Source organism: Hibiscus syriacus, unplaced genomic scaffold (genome assembly GCF_006381635.1).
Source record: "Hibiscus syriacus cultivar Baekdansim isolate YM2019G1 unplaced genomic scaffold, ASM638163v2 tig00110332_pilon, whole genome shotgun sequence".
Taxonomy (NCBI): domain Eukaryota; kingdom Viridiplantae; phylum Streptophyta; class Magnoliopsida; order Malvales; family Malvaceae; genus Hibiscus; species Hibiscus syriacus.
The window spans coordinates 9,198,665-9,215,079 of NW_024062688.1; the positions used below are offsets into that span (position 1 = coordinate 9,198,665).

At 38.2% G+C, this 16,415-nt stretch overlaps 1 pseudogene; it reads right to left on the reverse strand.

Annotated features, from left to right (window-relative positions):
* Nucleotides 1-11,989: 11,989 nt before the first annotated feature.
* LOC120119856 lies at nucleotides 11,990-16,104 on the reverse strand (annotated as a pseudogene).
* Between the last annotated feature and the right edge of the window lie 311 nt (nucleotides 16,105-16,415).

Here is a 16,415-nt window from a genome sequence, read left to right on the forward strand (position 1 = left end):
ATGGCACGAATGATGAGCAGCCTCCACTTCCTCCACTTCGAGAGCCATCACCTCACCCAGAGCCATCACCTGATCGACCCGACTATACACCTCTACAACGAGAGCCATCACATATCCCGTCACATCATCGAGTCTCTTCTCCACCATCACCTCATGATAGGCGACCGACAAAGATGCCACGACTTCTATCTCCCTGTTCTCCACCTCCACGGGATGAGTCAAGGGAGTTACGTGATGAGGTCAATGCCTTACGTGAGGAGATCGGTACTCTACGCGATAACGATGGTGCATGGCGTGTGGAGGTGTCTACTTTACGTGGTGAGGTTGCCGCTCTACGTGAGATGGTAGTATCGTTGCAGAATGAGGTTCATACTCTACGCAACGAGGTAAGTTTAAGATTTTCCATATTTAACTTGATGATAAATTTACTCGTAATTTCACTTAAATTAACCATTTCACTTAGATTGCTTAGTAAATTTATTTGGTTGCTGCCAAAACTGCTAAACTTTTTACTTTAACACTGTGAAGTTAGTATTTGTCTTTGTTTTGTCTTTTGGTTGAAAGTTTGAAATATATTTATCTTTGTTTTCACTGTTTAAATATCATGTCTGTTTATTTACTGATATTTGTATTTTTATTTAGCGGACCGATAAGGTGGATGCTTTACGTCGGGTTTTTCTTGCACGACAGAGTTCACGCATCAGACGGCGTGCACGTGCTATTAAGTCTCCGTATACCCCAATAGTGCGAAGACACCGCAAGAAGAAGCCTGACTCGCCTATCATCCCTCAAGAGTCCACTCCTATCGTTGAAGAGGCCCCTATCATTCCTCGAGAGTCCCCTCCCACCGTTCAAGAGGCCACTGTCATCGTTGAAGAGGTCCCTCCCACCATTCAAGAGCCCGATTCACATGGCGTCATATGTAGGATTCTTGAGAAACCCTCTGACGTACCGGACATGATGGATTCAAGTTGGCTCTCGTATGAGTTACCGGCCAGTACCATACCGGTATCTGAAGAGGAGAGGAAACAACTACCGGACACAATTCTGGATAACACCCTTTGGGCTAAGACCGCAGTTGATTTTTATCTACATGAGCGAAGCCAGGGGTGTTTCACTGACATATGGAAGCTCAATGATGATATCTATTTGTTGCTTGATCGGTCTTGGTGGGGCGTATTATTAGGGGTCGAAGACAATGGCTATTTCGATGGAGGGGTAAGTCTTATATTTTTCTTATATTTTCATTTGATTATTTTTTTTGTAAATTTATGTAAGTTACTAATATATGTCTTTTTTTGTAAAACAGCATATCGATGCGTGGGTGTCACGTCTTCTAATAATTAGGAAACTTAAGGAAAATAAAAGAAATACACGGTAAACAATTATGCCGACGTCTTTTAACGCCGTTCACTTGAAGAATCAACGAGATGAATCATTTGCGTTGGGCAATGGACAAGCTAAACTTTATCCTGCATGGTGGGAGGTCGATAAGGTTAGTGTTTATTTTAGATTGAGTTTAAAGGTATTCATAAATAAGTGCGCAAATGAATGAATTATTACTTATGATTGCAGGTGTTTATCCCTGTTTTGGAACGTAACCATTGGCTTCTCGTCGAGCTTCAGATCTCATCCCTTAAGGCAATAGTATATGACAGCATGATAAATTACATATCATTGGCTGATTTAAGAGATATTATTAAGGGATGGAGCTCTTATTTGGCTAAATACTTGGATGCGATAAATTATTGGACTCGTTCTGGAAACAAGAAGCCAAAGAAGCTCAATATTACAGTTAGCAGAGACGAGACCGCACCACAACAAACGAAAGGACCCAGAGGGGATTGTGGTCCTCTCGTATGCTTGGCGTTGGACCGTTTGATCACAGGAAGTATAAAGTATCTACCTCTCACCGATATAGATAGAGCTGCAGTAGGCTTGTGGTTTCGACATTATATGGCTAGATCGATATATACGAGACGTTGCCTACCTGCATCCGCGTTATAAAAATGTCCATAAACAATTGGTATGTTTATAGGCTTGTGGTTTGAAAATGTTTGGTTAAGTACCTAAAATTCAATAATTTGTTGTTTGTAGGTTTTAGATGTGTAGAAAGTGTTGTTTGAGCAAATGTTTGGTTTATGCAGGTTAATCTCAGAAGTGAGCTGCGTGAAAATGATGTATGGCTGCAAAAGTTGATTCAATAGTAGAAGTGTTATTTTCTCTAATAATTATTGCTTATTTTTGATTGTTTAATTGATTTGTAAAAGGTGATTTGTAAAAGTTGATTTGTTTAATTGATGTTAACATAATTCTTATTTGTGCTTGTTTAATTGATTGAAATGTAATGGTTGATTTTGTTGATTTCAATCTGCATTATGTTGAAGGCAAAAAGTACTATCGCAATGCGAAATGAAAATCGCAACGAGAGAATCGCAACGCGAAATTAAATTCGCGTTGCGATTTTCATTTCGCATTGCGATTGCGAAATTAGCGTTGCGATTTTCATTTCGCATTGCGATTCTCTCGTTGCGATTTTCATTTCGCATTGCGATAGTAATTTCCGCGTTGCGATGGACATTAAGATGATTGCCTATTAAGTGATAACAACTGGAACAGATCATAGCAATTTTCAAACTCAAGTTACTAATACATGCCTAACTGAAAATGTTAAAAGTTCACACATAAAATCTACATAATACAACGTTTGCATTTAAAAATCACCTAAGTTAACAGTCCCAAAAGGTGAAGCCAGTTGTGATTGGGATTTTAAAGATGATTGCGATTTTGATTGCCTTTTTCTTGACACCATATGAGCTTTGGATTTTGATGATGATCCATATTTTGGTAGAGGAAAAGATGATTGTGATGGCACTGGTGATCCACATGTCAACCTTGTATGACCACTTTCCTTGCACCGACTACATGTCGATCTCTTCTTCTCTTCACCCTTAGACGGTATACGATCGTGACTTTTTGGTCGGCCAGGTAGCCTTCTGTCCATGGCTGGTGGCAAAACTGTTTGTAAGTCATCTGGTATGTCCCACTCAGAAGGATGTGAAATAGGGTAGACAATCTCGGCATAAGTCTGTCGATATACTTCTGTAGTGTAGCAATCCATAGCGTATGTGCTTGAATCATCTTGGTTTAGATGAAGAGCAACTTTTATAACATGGCCACATGGATAACCAGATGTTTGCCATTTCATACAACTACACGTTCTTGCATTTAGATCGACAAGCCCATTTAAGTTATTATCCAGTACTTCAAACAAAGTGTTTGAACATGGTTCAACTCTCCATGACGTTGACTTCACAACACGTTTCGTTATCTTTTTTTCAGTCCATGGTGTAACACGATGTTCCAATGTTCCTGTAAATTTAAATAAATAATACTTAGTAAAATATATGATAAGTTACGAATTCAAAGAAATAATACCTGCATGGTTTCTTTTCTTGTAGTACCACTGTTGAATAGAGGCTCGAAAAAACTCCATTAACATAGTAATGGGTAATTTCCGGGAATGACGACTTAGAGCGTTAATTGATTCTACACTATTAGACGTCATGAAACCATATCTTGCTCCAAGTTGATGTACTCTTGACCATCTTTCAAACCCGACATCTTCTAGTGTTTGAGCACACTGAGGCAAAACACGTCTTAAACAGTTTATATGCTTATTGAAATCCACTTCCCGATAAGCCTTTACAGCCTTCCAGTATATCCATTTGTGCTTTTTTATACCAGCAGACCTTGATTTTAGATTTCTATACAAATGAACACCACAAAGTCCATGAAAAGCATCTGAGAAACACCTTCTAACAGCGTTGTCAATTGAGTTTGCCCTATCGGATATGATTGTCAGATTGCTAATAGGACCTATGCAATCCCTAAGATGCCCCATAAACCATATCCATGAATCAGAGGTTTCAGATTTGCCAACCCCATAAGCTATTGGCAATATCTCATTGTTAGCATCCATGGCTACTGCTAATAAGTTTACTCCAAGGTATCGACCTTTCAAATGTGCTCCGTCAACTATAATAACTGGGCGCATGCAAGTAATAAACGAACGAATCTACAAAATAATATACACAAGAAATATAATCATTTAAATGTGAAATGCATGTAACTAACAGAAATGAGTCAACAGAATTATATTGATTTACTAACCGCATCACCAATGGCGATAAACAGCAACTCAAAGCGTCCATCTCTATCTGTTTTGATATGAGTTACCGACCCAGGATTTTTCAGCTTTAAATTGTGACAATAAGCCGGCAGTTGGGCAAACGATGCTTCTGGCGACCCACTCAACAATTCCAAGGCATAACATTTGGCTCTCCAAGCTTGAGAATATGATATACTAATCTTGAACCGAGCATTCATGTCAGTCATAATTTCATATCCCCGATATACCCTACCATTCAAAAACATTAACTCAGCCAGAAAACCACCCAACACCTTTTTGTTTGCCTGTCTATGGTGAGGAAAAACTTGGGTTCTTGAACATGTATGTTTATCAATAAAAGTCCTAACTTGAAACATTGTGCAATCTTTTATCCTCTTTGCAATCATACGCCACGTACAGTTTTTGTCAATCGTACACCTTGTTTCGAAACGATCTTTGCTTGATTTGTTAACTTTTAGTTGATAGCCATCTTCCACACATTTCGTATACAAAGCTATCTTCAAGTCTTCCTTTGTATCAAAACAATTATCTTTCTTGATACGAATAACTTTTGTGTAACAATCAACTGCTTTCTTTGCCAACTCTTCTTCCGGTAACTGAAGTAATTCTGGCATATTCCAGTTATACTCCCGTGGCATTTTCTTTTCTTCGGGGACTTTTTCCTCTTCTTTTTCTTCTTCAGGAATATATGAATTACAGAATGGATGTTCAACATGTTCATTCACAGTCGTAACTTCCTCCTCATTATCATCAACAACATCTTCCTCGGCAACGGGTGTTTCATCATCAAAATTCGGGTATTGACCAATATCAAAATCATTACACGCAGGGTCTGTTTCTTCTTCTGAAACATCATCAAAATTCGTGTATTGACCAATATCAAAGTCCGGGTATTGACCAAGATCAAATTTCGAATACTGACTAGTACTCACAATTTTTTCTCTTGGCTCATCATCGTCAAATTGGTCAATACGAAAACCGGAATTTGGTGCTGAAAGTTGATTTGGATTTGGATTAGAGAAAGGATGTGGGTTTTGAGACCCACTTAGTTGATTACTACCCGCTACTGACCCAACAATACTACTTCTAGGTTCAACAACATACAATGTAACATCATCACTTGAAACATTAATGTAAGCAATGAATCGTTCAACATCTTCATTGTCGGTTAACAAATAAACTTTACCATTTCTCTGATAAGATAGCCTAAATCCACTTAGGGGCTCTAAATTCAATTTCTTTGAAACACGTAACATTAGGGTTTCATAAGTTAACTTCTTTAATGACAGTTTTAGTTGAAGATTCATGGGTAAAGGCATATATTGTAAAACACCATGAACATTCTCCCATGACCCTCCAAAACACAAATCTATCCAAACATGATCAACATTAGATGATTTCATGGTTGTAACTAAACAAACGAGATGCGAAACTAAGACCTGTTGCCGGATGGGGAAGGATGTCGTTGGATATTGGAACGGATGTCGCCGGAGAGAGTGATAGATAGAGATGGAATGAGTTGCGATTTAGGGATTTAGGTTATGAGTTGTTGCTGCTGCGTATATATATACACAAAAAATTTGGCTTGCGAAACTAAAACCTGTTGCGAACTTTGAAACTCGCATTGCGATTATGTATTATCTCGTTGCGAAAGTCAGAATCGCGTTGCGAAAGGCAATCATTTGACCATCGCAATGTGAAATGCAAATCGCAACGATAGAATCGCAATGCGAAATGAAAAAGGCAACGAGGATTAACATGCATAAACTTTTAACAATTATTATTGAATTCTAGGTATTTAACCAAACATTTTCAAACCAAAAGGAGTATATATGTTAACAAAACTTGCATTATGTGTATTTTATGTGTGCACTTTTAACATTTTCAGTTAGGCATGTATTAGTAACTTGAGTTTGAACATTGCTATGATCTGTTCAGTTGTCATCAATTATTAGACATTCATTTGACTATCGCAACGCGAAAATGGCTATCGCAACGCGAAAATGGTTATCGCAACGAGAAAATCGCAATGCGAAATGAAAATCGCATTGCGATTTTCTCGTTGCGATTTTCATTTCGCATTGCGATTTTCATTTCACATTTCGATTTTCTCGTTGCGATAGCCATTTCGCGTTGCGATAGTCTGTTTTGCCTTCAACATAAAGCAGATTGAAAATCAACAAATCAACTATTTCATTTCAACACAAATTATGTACACATCAATTAAACAAATCAACATTTACAAATCATCTTTTACAAATCAATTAAACAATCAAAAAATAATAATAATTCTTATATTTTCATCAATTATTGAATCAATGAATCAACAACTTTGTGACCCCATACATCCATTTCACGCAACTCACTTAAGGATTAACCTGCAGAAACCAAACATTTGCTCAAACAAGACTTCCTACACATCTAAAACCTACAAACAGTAAATTATTGAATTCTAGGTACTTAACCAAACATTTTGAAACCAAAAGGAGTATATATGTTAACAAAACTTGCATTTGACTTACCAATTAACAATGGACACTTTCATAACGCGGATGCAGGTAGGCAGCGACTCGAATATATTGCTCTAGCCATATAATGCCGAAACCACAAGCCTACTGCAGCTCTATCTCTATCGGTGGGAGGTAAAAACTCTGTGCTTCCCGTCGTCAAACGCGCCAAGCAAAGGCATACGAGAGAACCACAATCCCCTCTGGCTCCCGGCGATTGCTGTGGCGCGGTCTCGTCTCTGACAACTGTGACATTGAACTTCTTTGGCTTCTTGTGTCCAGAATGACTCCAATACTTAATCCCATCCAAGAATTTAGCCAAATGAGAGCTCCATCCCTTGAAAATATCTCTTAAATCAGACAGTGATATGTAATTGATCATGCTGTCATACACTATTATCTTCAGGGATGGGAGCTGAAGTTGGACGAGAAGCCAGTGACGACGTTCCAAAACAGGGATAAACACCTGCGATCATAAGTAATAATTCATTTATTTGCGCACTTATTTATGAACACCTTTAAAAAATTTAAAAAATAAACACTAACCTTATCGACCTCCCACCATGCAGGATAAAGTTTAGCTTGTCCATTACCCAACAAAAATGATTCATCTCGTTGATTCTTCAAGTGAACTGCGTGAAAAGACGTCGGCATTATTGTATATAGCGAATTTTTTTTATTTTTCCTAAGCTTCCTTATTATTAGTAGACGTGACACCTACGCATCGATATGCTGTTTTATAAAAAAATACATATATTAGTGAATTACATTAATTTTTAAACAAATTAATCAAAATCATATATAAGAAAAATATAAGACTTACCTCCCCATCCAAATAGCCATTGTCTTCAACCCCTAATAGCACACCCCACCAAGACCGATCAAGCAACAAAAACATTTCATCGTTGAGTTTGATGATGTCAGTGTAACACCCTTGGCTCCGCTCATGTAGATAAAAATCAACTGCGGTCTTAGCCCAAAGGGTATTATCCACAATTGTTTCCGGTAGTTGTCTCCTCTCCACTTCAGATACCGGAAGGGTACTAGCCGGTAACTCATACGAGAGCCAACTCTCATCCATCATGTCCGGAACCGGTGGGGGTTTCTCAATACTTCGATATATTACCCCATGTGAATCGGGCTCTGGAATGGTGGGAGGGGCCTCTTCAACGATGACAGTGGCCTCTTGAACGGTGGGGGGAGAATCTTGAGGGAGAATAGGGGCCTCTTGAACGATTGGAGGGGACTCTTGAGGGATGACCGGTGAGTCGGGCTTCTTCTTGCGGAGTCTTCGCACCATTGGGGTGAACGGAGACGTAATAGCACGTCCACGCCGTCTGATGCGTGAACTCCGTCGTGCAAGGAAAACCCGACGTAAAGCATCCACCTTATCGGGCCGCTAAAAAAAATTAATACATAAATCAGTAAATAAACAGACATGATATTAAACAAAGACAAATATGTTTCAAACTAGCATTGTATTCACCCAAATCATTATTCTATCATAGTTCACAAAATGCTCAGATAACATTCCAGAAGTAAGCACTTATATAAAAATTTAAAAGGACAACATATATAAACATTCCAGAAGAATAATAGTTTACTTTCGCAACACGAAACTTAAAATCGCAACGCGGAAATGGCTATCGCAATGCGAAATGAAAATCGCAACGACAAAATCGCAACGCGAAATGAAATCGCAACGACAAAATCGCAACGCGAAACACAAATCGCATTGCGATTTTCATTTCGCGTTGCGATTTTGTCGTTGCGATTTCATTTCGCATTGCGATTTTGTCGTTGCGATTTCATTTCGCATTGCGATTTTGTCGTTGCGATTTTCATTTCGCATTGCGTTAGCCATTTCCGCGTTGCGGTAGTCATTTTCGTGTTGCGAAAGTAAACTATTCTTCTTCTGCAAATTGAAACTTGAATGGATTGCATTACTTCAACCAAAAGACAAAAACAAAACCAAAAACAAATACTAACAAAAACAGTTTAGCAGTATTGGCAGCAACCGAATGAATTACGAGTATAAAAAATCTTAAACTTACCTCGTTGCGTAGAGTATGAACCTCATTCTGCAACGATGCTACCATCTCACGTAGAGCGGCTACCTCACCGCGTAATGTAGACACCTCAACACGCCATGCACCATCGTCTTTGCATAAAGTACCGACCTCCTCACGCAAGGCATTGACCTCATCACGTAACTCCCCTAACTCATCCCGTTGAGGTGGAGGTGGAGAACAGGGAGATAAACGTCGTGGCATCTTTGCCGGTCGCCTATCTTGCGGTGATGGTGGAGAAGAGGCTCGATGATGTGACAGAATAGGTGATGGTTGTCGTTGTGGAGGTGTATAGCCGGGTCGATCAGATGATGGCTCTGGGTGAGGTGATAGCTCTGGGCGAGGTGATGGCTCCCGAAGTGGAGGCTGCTCATCAACCGTTCCATCAAAAAAACGCTTACTAGCTTGCCACCAATCAGTGGCAAGCTCAGCTTCCGTGGGTGTCAGCCTCTGTAGAGGAGTGTTGGCCTCCTAACAATATAAAAGCTCAAACAAAGTTAAACGTGTACTAGTAATAACTTGTTTATAAACATATGGTAGTATTTATGTTAACTTACATTATTTATTGTCGTATACCGTAGTAAATCTTCCCATTGCAAGGTCTGTTTCCTCTTCCAGGAAATAGCCCTGGGAATATCATTTGAAGTTTTTATTGCATATGTCTTCATGGCGGGAAAGGCCTCAAATATCCAAATCTACAAACAATATAATAACAAACATTAGTAATTGTTAAATAATTACTTATAATTTTGGAAACATCATATAAAAATTCTTACCTTAAAGGCCCAAATAAAGCCTGTCAAAGTGTATTTGGAACCATCGCCATGCAAACTTTTTCGATCATCCAAGGCAGACGATAACTTATTCCATGTAGCTTTCCATAAATACGAGCCCCACGGAAACAGGTTCCACGCATTTAGGTCTTCTACCAATTTGATTAGATCATTTGGAATAGGTTGTCTGGCCTCTCTGCCTAAAAAACCGGCATGCAAAAGAATTAGAAGGCATACTCGGACAACGTCGACGTCATCCATCCGAGTAAAACCATCTTTATTATTCAAAAATCTTGTCAGGTCTTCTACGTGTAGACTCGGCCTCTCCAGCTCAGGAAAAACCCGGGATAGCCATGATGGGCGGGTAATGTGTCTAGTGTACCGACCTACATCATCGTGTCCGAAGCGTAGACCGGTGATTAAGCAAAACTCCTCCCGCCCAAAACACGTATACGCCGGTGGAAAATCAAATCATATCTCTTCATCACGACGTTGTATAGTCTCTGGTAGATCGCTAGTCATGCTTTGAAGAAACAGGTGTGTCAACATCGCATCTCCACCGGGATGTTGTACTTTCAGCCATGGCCCGAAGCATGTATCCTCAAACATTTTTCTTTGTGCAGGTGAAAGCTTCGACGCAATTGTTTTGGCCAGGCTGACTTTCTTTCTCAAGGTCAATTGAGCCGAATAAAAGTTCTACAAAAACAATAAACATACTAAATTAGATATACCAAAAACTACACTGTGAAGATATACCAAAAACAATAATAAACATAAATAGTAGTAGTTTATTCTTCAAACTTAAATATGCAACACTGTGAATTTCGTATTTGTCTTTGTTTTTTGGTTGAAGTAATGCAATTCATTCAAGTTTCAATTTGCAGAAGAAGAATAGTTTCTGAAAATGAAAATCGCAACACGAAAATGACTAGCGCAACGAGAGAATCGCAACGCGAAACTAAAATCGCGTTGCGATTTGCATTTCGCGTTGCGATTCTTGGTTGATTTAATAAGCAATCTAAGTGAAATGGTTAATCTATTATTGAAATTACCAGTAAACTTATCATCAATTTCAATATGAAAAACCTAATAATAATGTAAAAATTTCAAAAAGAAAATAATTAAAAAAACTAACCCTCGTTGGTTGATTTGGTTGATTTTCCATTTCTGATTGTGAGGGTGGCTCTGAGAGATGGAGATAGACGGATTTCGTCGGAGATGGGGACGGATTTCGTCAGAGATGGGTGAGAGAGTGAGAGATGGAGATGGGACTGAGTTGTGATTTTAGGTTTTAGGTTATGAGTTGCGATTACGGGATATACTGTGGACAGTTCAGTGTTACAATATATTAATATTCATGTTTGGAATTTAAAAATAAAATACTTGGCCAGGATACTAATGGCGCTTTGAAAATCGCATTGCGATTATGTATTATCGCGTTGCGAAAGTCAGTATCGCGTTGCGAAAGTAAGTATCTCGTTGCGATTTTGTATTATCGCATTGCGATAGTCAGTATCGCATTGCGATTTTCCCAATTCGTGTTGCGATTTACTTATTCGCATTGCGATTTTCCCAATTCGCGTTGCGATTTACTTATTCGCATTGCGAATTGGGAAAATCGCAACGACATTGTATACCATCGCAACGCGATTTCCAACTATCGCAACGCGAAATGCAACGCGAATTTGCGATAATGGAGATCGTGTTGCGAATTAGCGATCGCATTGCGATTTTGTTGGTCATTTTGGCAAATCCGGAAAAAGTTGGTTAAAATCGTATATTATATGGGATTTTTGGTCACTGAGGTTATTTTCTCATAATAATAATATACATATAAATGCAAATGTATGTTAAATTTCTGAGTAACTATTAAATAGGATTAGTTGTTACGAAATCAAATTTTGAGTAACAGCGCCATTTCTTTTTAAGGATCCATTAGAGTGTTGGTTGGGTTTAAGGTGGATTAATTAAAGCATATCTTATCATTATTTCTTGTGCAACTCAGAAATCAAGGCGATATGACAATACATATGAAATGATATGTAATATGGCATAGAAATCTCGTAGGTCCCAATGATGCCACTGCTAGATTATATTTCATGTGGAATTCTAGCACCACTCTTTAGCAGAGCTCTCCATCACCGTACTAGAAAAACATACTTACCTCGCAAGTCCATTTAGCTTTTTCTGTAAAAATTATTTAATATCTAAAACATGGACGACCTTAATTTAGTTTAATTAAGCAAAAGCAAACTCTATGTGAAGCTTGAGCTTATATTCCACTCCAACCCTGACCACGAATCACCGCTAATGTAGGGAGAAGAATGTTTGAACAAGAACCAGACGCTGGAAGAAAAATAATAATGAATTACTCGATGGAAATGGGACATAAGAAATGTTCTCAACCCAATAATTCCAGCACCCCCCCGGGTCTATTAGCCTAAAAATATTCTCATCTCATCAGTTTTTGTTCCCATCTATGAAAGGTCTAGTAATCTAGGCCACCCATGCCGCCACCTGGGGTCGCTGTTCCTTCCTTCTCATCCTTGGGAAGTTCAGTGATGACTGCTTCTGTTGTGGTCATCAAGGAAGACACACTGCATGTCCACAAAAGTCATTAGTGGCTCTCCAAGGGAGAATAAAAGAAGGCAGACTCATATGTACATCACCTTGCTGCATCTACCAAAGCTGTTCTTATGACTTTCAAAGGATCGATGATTCCCGCATTTACCATATCTACATATTCACCTGCACAAACATTACCACAAAGATGATCGTCATATTCCATTTCACAACCACTAATATTTTTAATGTTTTCCTGCAGGAAAAAAAGAAAAAGAAAAAGAAAAAACAAAAAACCTTTAGCAGCATCGTATCCAAGGTCAGGGTTATCCTGTTCCAATAGCTTACCAACAACCACTGCTCCCTCAACCCCAGCATTAGAAACAATTGTATATACAGGCATCTGTAGAAATGACATTCAAAATGTTAACTAACACACAACACTCTGCACTTTTCATATTATATGCTCACTTCGTAAAGATCGAAATTTTTAATTGAGATCCTATCTTATTAAGCATACACTACAAAAAGGTTATGAACAGCATTACACAGTTCTTTAACCTGAGATTTGTCTCCAAAAATGCCATGTATTATGTTTGCGAATAAAGATTCAGTAAATGAACATTGCGTTGGAAACAATAAATATAAGGATAACCAGTTGGAACCTTAAGAGCATTCTGGATGATCTGAACGCCAATCTTCTGATCAAAGTTTGCAGTTTGCAGGTTTCCAAGCTCCTTTGAGGCATAAAGAAGGGCAGCACCACCACCTATGAATATGACATCATAAATCCAACAAAATCAACCAATAGCAGTCAAATTCCAAATTAAAAGCATACCAGGAACAATTCCTTCCTCCACAGCAGCTTTAGTTGCATTTAGGGCATCAGTAACTCTATCCTTCTTTTCACCAACTTCTGCTTCACTTGCTCCTCCAATCTACAAAACAAGCTTCCATCAGAGCTTTATTTGAAGAGCACACGTTCAGGGGGCAACAATCAAATTGTTTTATGTTATTCCATAGTTTATTTGCATTGATTCATCGTGACAAATTTTGATGAATCATAATCTACTCTTAGACTAACCTTCAAAACTGCAACACCACCAGAAAGCTTTGCAAGCCGCTCTTGTAATTTCTCTTTATCATAATCAGAAGTGCTTAGTTCCATAGCAGATCTTATCTGTAAGCATAACCACAAGACATTAGCTGATTCTTACTAACAGAAAAGCCTGATAATTGTAAAAGACATGAAAGCAGCAATGAAACTAACTTGTTCACATCTTTCTTCAATAGCATCCTTGTCCCCGGCTCCATCAAGGATGATTGTGTCATCTTTTGATACTGTAAAATACACTTCAAGCAATAGAAATCAGCTACAAAATTAACAAATAAACCTTCCAAAATATGGTAGAGTAGGGGTGGGACTATAGAAACTGAGAGTAAGGCAGATTCTCATTTAAGCTGTTGTAGCCTGAAGATGTATTGATTAGCCAACCTTTTTGCAAGAGCCTAGCACCTCTGCTCCCACCTTTTCGATGTCAAGACCAAGCTCTTCGGTTACTACCTATAAAGAAAACAGGTCATGGGATATGGTGGTTATTAGTTCAGTGGTATTGGACAGTCTTAAGTTGAGATAGGGAGAAAACTTACCTCGCCTCCTGTGAGAGCGGCAAGGTCCTGCAAACCAGCTTTCCTATTCTCTCCAAAACCTGGGGCCTTAATAGCGCACACCTTACAAACCATCCACAACAAGAAAATAAAGATCCAAATCTCGGTAGCAAGAACTAAGATAATAGCCACAATTAGAAACAGAGAAGTTTAAACAATACCTTGAGACCAACACGAAGCTTGTTCAGAATGAGAGTTGCAAGTGCTTCACTTTCAAGATCTTCGGCAACAATTAGTAAAGGCCTTTGCTTCTGGAACAACACAACAAATTTGTCTATGAATGCGATAAAATGATTTACTTACATGATAAAAAAATGTGCACTTCTCCTCAAACCACTCACTGTCAAGGACAATTCCAAAAATTTAACCAATGCAGGCAAGTTTGAAATCTTTTTCTCGTGGATCAAAATGAGTGGGTTCTCCAATTCCTACCAGAACAAAACCAATCACTTGTCAAAATATTATGACGTTTACATTGCAGACTAGAAGTAATTTCCCTTCTTTTCCTGGCAAATAATGCCAAGGAAACACCAGATATTATATGCCAAACCACACTTACACATTTTTGGTTCTTCTGGTTAGTGATAAAGTAAGGGGATATGTAGCCTCTGTCAAGCTTCATCCCCTCAACAACCTCCAATTCATTGTCCAAGGTTTTCCCATCCTGAACAATTTAAGGGAGAAAGAAAGTAAATACATCTGAATAACTCAAATCCAATCTGAAAGAAAACAGCACAGCAAATAAAGAACATGACTCAAGTAACAGAAAAGGGATAAAAGGAAAATAATCCAAAAAATGACTTACAGCAATGGTAATGACACCTTCTTTGCCAACTTTCTCCATAGCCTTGGCAATGAGCTCTCCAATCTCCCTTTCTCCATTAGCAGATATCGTTCCAACCTTCAGTGGAAACAATAATACAAGTAATAATTAAATCACAAAACACCAGATCAATGGCGGCCCTGTCTAGAATGTTCAACCTTCCAGTTTTAGTACAAAAGCTGCTTTTGTCAAAGCAAACCTGAGCTATTTCCTCAGATGTGCTGATCATCCGTGCTCTGCTCTTCAGATTTGTCACAACTGCATCAACTGCCATTGTAATTCCTCGTCTGAGGTCCATTGCATTCATTCCAGCTGCTACTGATTTGCACCCTTCAACAAATATGGCCCGGGTGAGGACTGTAGCACAAGTGGTTCCTGCAAACAGCACAGGCTTTACATTAGTAAAAACCCCCATGTCATAAGCTTTACATTATGCTTAAGAAAACCCAGATTGTTCCATATAACAAAAACAATAAAATGAAGTCTGTTCCTTGATAGAAGGATCATGTAGAGCCATCGTTTCGAAGATCAATACCTTTAGTGAGTTCAATAAAGTGTGGGTCTTTTCTATGTTTTCCATCCAAGCTTTTAGGTAAGCACGAACCAACAATATTAACAAACATGATTTAGTAAATTAATAGGCTAGTAAAATTATGAATCTCACCATCCCCGGCAACATCATTGGTGGCATTTGCGACCTGCTTAACAAGAGAAGCACCAGTGTTTTTAACTGTCTTTAAATTCAATGCTCTTGGCTACAGTAACACCATCTTTTGTCACCTTTGGGGCTCCAAAACTTTGTTCCAAAACAACATTACGCCCCTGTACAAAAGTAAAAAAAAAGAAGCAACTAACTTTAATTTAACAACTTCAAGAAAGGGTTTAATTTCAAAAAAATGCATATTATATGTATATAATAATACTTTGCAAGATCTTAACAATTTATTATTTTACATTGTATTTTATATTCGCATATTAGCCACAATCTAAGAAGATGAGGAAATGGGAGCAGAAGAACACGAAAAGTGAATAAAGCACAGACTTTTGGACCCATGGTGACTTTAACAGCATCGGTCAGCTCTTCAACACCCTTAAGCATCAAGGCGCGTGCTTCTACACCAAATCTAATGTCTTTAGCCGCATAGTTTCGACTCCAACTCAATCTATTCCCAACCTGTAACATAAAACAAATATCCGAATCACAATCACATGCTACTAAAAAAAACTGAGAAATGGCATTCGGATCAAAAGAGAAAGAAAAAAGTCTTACCAATTGGGCATTGTTCTTAGCCAACCTACACGTTAGAAAGGAGCAGAAGTGATTAGAAAAGAATGAAAATATTACATTAGAGATAAAAGAGAGATAGATTTGAGGAAGTGGTGGTGTTTACCTGGATTTGGAGGAAAGGGAAGTGGCAAAGCGGTACATGGTGGCGGAGTGGCTGAAGTAAAGCAGTAGAGGAAGTTCTAGGGTTTAAGGGGGATGTTTTAGAGAGAATAAATGGGGAGAGTAGATAAGGATCTAGAAGAAATCTGTGACTCATCGACCTTTAGGGTTGTATCAGCCGTCATGGAATCAAACTAATAATTTAACACTCAAATATTATGATGTAGTTATTTTTTAGTATACAGTATTGTTGAAATAAGAGTGACATTTTTAATTCAATTTGTTCTTACAGTCAAAATTTCAAGAAATGATAATTGTTTTAATTATTAAAGTAAGTTGATTTATGTTATCAATTCTTTATTTTAGTATTTAGAATGTGTTTTGATAAAAAAATATCTAAGACTTTCAATGCTATTTTTTAAAGTATTTGGTTT